The following is a 3,816-nucleotide window of genomic DNA, read 5'->3' as shown; positions in this document are numbered from 1 at the left end:
GACATGGAGGAGCACAAGAGTACAACTCTCATTCTAGGAAGACCTTTCCTAGCAACTGGACGAACTCTCATTGATGTACAAAAAGGGGAAGTAACCTTGAGAGTCAATGAGGATGAGTTCAAGTTGAATGCTGTAAAAGCTATGCAGCATCCAGACACACCAAATGACTGCATGGGCGCTGACATTATTGACTCTTTGGTGGAAGAGGTCAATATGACTGAGAGTCTAGAATCAGAGCTAGAGGACATCTTCAAGGATGTTCAGCCTGATCAGGAAGAACCAAAGGAAACAAAAGAATTTTTGAAAATTCCTCAGGAGGAGGATAAGCCTCCCAAACCTAAACTCAAACCACTACCACCATCCCTGAAGTATGCATTTCTGGGAGAGGGTAACACTTTTCCAGTGATTATAAGCTCTGCTTTAAATCCACAGGAAGAGGAAGCACTGATTCAAGTGCTAAGGACACACAAGACAGCTCTTGGGTGGTCCATAAATGATCTTAAGGGCATTAGTCCAGCAAGATGCATGCACAAGATCCTATTGGAGGATAATGCCAAACCAGTGGTCCAACCACAAAAGCGGCTAAATCCAGCCATGAAGGAGGTGGTGCAGAAAGAGGTCACTAAATTACTAGAGGCTGGGATTATTTATCCTATTTCTGATAGCCCCTGGGTAAGCCCTGTCCAAGTTGTCCCTAAAAAAGGGAGGCATGAAAGTAGTTCATAATGAAAAAATGAACTGGTTCCTACAAGAACAGTCACAGGGTGGCGTATGTGTATTGACTACAGAAGGCTCAATACAGCCACCAGAAAGGATCATTTTCCTTCACCATTCATAGACCAAATGCTAGAAAGACTAGCTGGTCATGATTATTACTGCTTTTTTGGATGGCTATTCAGGTTACAACCAAATTACAGTAGATCCTCAAGACCAAGAGAAAACAACATTTACTTGCCCTTCTGGCGTGTTTGCTTACAGGAGGATGCCTTTTGGTCTGTGTAATGCTCCTGCAACCTTTCAGAGATGCATGCTATCCATCTTCTCTGATATGGTGGAAAAATTCCTGAAAATCTTCATGGATGACTTCTCAGTATATGGAGACTCATTCAGCTCCTGTCTTAACCACCTAGCACTTGTCCTGAAAAGGTGCCAAGAGACTAACCTGATTTTAAACTGGGAGAAATGTCACTTTATGGTGACTGAAGGAATTGTCCTTGGACACAAAATTTCAAGCAGGGGAATAGAGGTGGATAAGGCAAAGGTAGAGGTAATTGAAAAATTACCACCACCTGCCAATGTTAAGGCAATCAGAAGCTTTCTGGGGCATGCAGGATTCTACAGGAGGTTTATAAAGGATTTTTTGAAAATTGCAAAACCTTTGAGCAACCTGCTAGCTGCTGACATGCCATTTGTGTTTGACACACAGTGTCTGCAGGCATTTGAGACCCTGAAAGCCAAGCTGGTCATAGCACCAGTCATCTCTGCACCAGACTGGACAATGCCATTCGAACTAATGTGTGATGTCAGTGACCATGCCATTGGTGCAGTGTTGGGACAGAGGCATAACAAGCTTCTGCACGTCATTTATTATGCCAGCCGTGTTCTAAATGATGTACAGAAGAATTACACAACCACAGAAAAAGAGTTACTTGCAGTGGTCTATGCCATTGACAAGTTTAGATCCTATCTAATGGGATCAAAGGTGATTGTGTACACTGACCATGCTGCTCTTAAGTACTTACTCACAAAGCAGGATTCAAAACCCAGGCTTATAAGATGGGTGTTGCTTCTGCAAGAGTTTGATATAGAAATAAGAGACAGAAAAGGGACAGAGAACCAAGTAGCTGATCATTTGTCCCGAATAGAACCAGTAGCTGGGGCGTTCCTCTCTTCTACTGAGATCTCTGAGACTTTCCCAGATGAGCAACTATTTGCCATCCAGGAAGCTCCATGGTTTGCAGATATTGCAAATTACAAAGCTGTGAGGTTCATACCCCAGGAGTACAGTAGGGTGCAAAGAAAGAAATTGATTTCAGATGCCAAGTACTACCTATGGGATGAGCCATATCTCTTTAAGAGATGTGCAGACGGAATGATCCGCAGATCTGTACCCAGAGAGGAAGCACAAAGGATCCTATGGCACTGCCATGGATCACAGTATGGGCGACATTTTGGAAGTGAGCGAACAGCCACTAAGGTCCTCCAATGTGGCTTCTACTGGCCTACTCTCTATAGAGATGCCCGAGAGTTTGTGCGTAACTGTGACAGCTGCCAAAGAGCTGGTAACTTGCCTCACGGATATGCCATGCCTCAATAAGGGATCTTAGAGATTGAGTTGTTTGATGTATGGGGGATTGACTTCATGGGTCCGTTCCCACCATCATACTCAAACACTTACATTCTGGTGGCAGTGGACTATGTATCTAAGTGGGTAGAAGCAATTGCTACACCCACTAATGATACTAAGACCGTGCTGAAATTCCTCCAAAAACACATCTTCAGCAGATTTGGTGTTCCCAGAGTCATAATCAGTGATGGGGTACTCATTTCTGTAATAAACAACTGTACTCTGCTATGGTCCGATATGGAATTAGCCACAAAGTGGCAACCCCGTATCATCCACAGACAAATGGGCAAGTTGAAGTCTCTAACAGAGAGTTAAAAAGAATCCTAGAACGGACTGTAATTGCCCGTAGAAAGGATTGGGCAAAGAGCTTGGATGATGCTCTGTGGGCATACAGAACAGCATTCAAGACTCCAATAGGAACCTCTCCATACCAACTTGTGTATGGCAAGGCCTGTCATCTACCTGTGGAACTGGAACATAAAGCCTATTGGGCAACCAGATTCCTAAACCTAGATGCTAAGTTAGCTGGTGAAAAAAGATTGCTCCAGCTAAATAAGCTAGATGAATTTAGACTCAGTGCCTTTGAAAATGCTAAGATTTATAAGGAAAAGGCAAAAAAGTGGCATGACAAGAAGTTGTCATCCAGAGTCTTTGAGCCAGGACAAAAAGTTCTGCTCTTCAACTTTAGGCTCAGATTGTTCCCAGGAAAACTTAAATCCCGCTGGAGGGGTCCGTATGTGATTACAGGAGTATCACCATATGGATATGTTGAGCTTCAGGATACTGATTCTGACAAGAAGTTCATTGTTAATGGACAGAGGATCAAGCATTATCTTGAAAGCAATTTTGAGCAGAAATGCTCAAAACTGAGGCTGGAATGATCCTTAGTGAAGGTCTAGCTAAAGACAATAAAGAAGCGCTTGCTGGGAGGCAACCCAGTCATTAGCAGGTTATATTTTTTGTTTCTACAAGGGAAAGTATCAAAAATGAAGGAATTCACAGAGTTACAGAAGGATTCAGTGCAAAAAGCAGAGAAAAAGAGCTTGCTGGCGAAAAAATGCCAGTAAGGGGTACTTTGGGCGTTAAACACCAGAATGGGCACCATTATGGGCGTTTAACGCCAGTAAAGGTGCCATTTTGGGCGTTAAATGCCAGAATGGGCACCATTCTGGGCGTTTAACGCCAGGCGTGCAGCATCCTGGGCGTTTAGCAAAATGCCCAGTGACAAAGGGAATTCTGGCGTTTAACGCCAGCCAGGGTACCTGGCTGGGCGTTAAACGCCCACAATGGCCAACAAATGGGCGTTAAACGCCAGAATGGATACCATTATGGGCGTTTAACACCAGAAAGGTGGGGGACGGAGATTTTGCTTTCTGATTAAAATTTTTTCAAACTTTCCTTTTTTGATCCATACTTTTCTACATAAACACATTTCAAATTTTCATCATTCACCTTCAAATTTTCAAAAA

Source organism: Arachis duranensis, chromosome 3, assembly GCF_000817695.3.
Source record: "Arachis duranensis cultivar V14167 chromosome 3, aradu.V14167.gnm2.J7QH, whole genome shotgun sequence".
Lineage (NCBI taxonomy): Eukaryota > Viridiplantae > Streptophyta > Magnoliopsida > Fabales > Fabaceae > Arachis > Arachis duranensis.
This window is presented reverse-complemented; position numbering follows the sequence as displayed.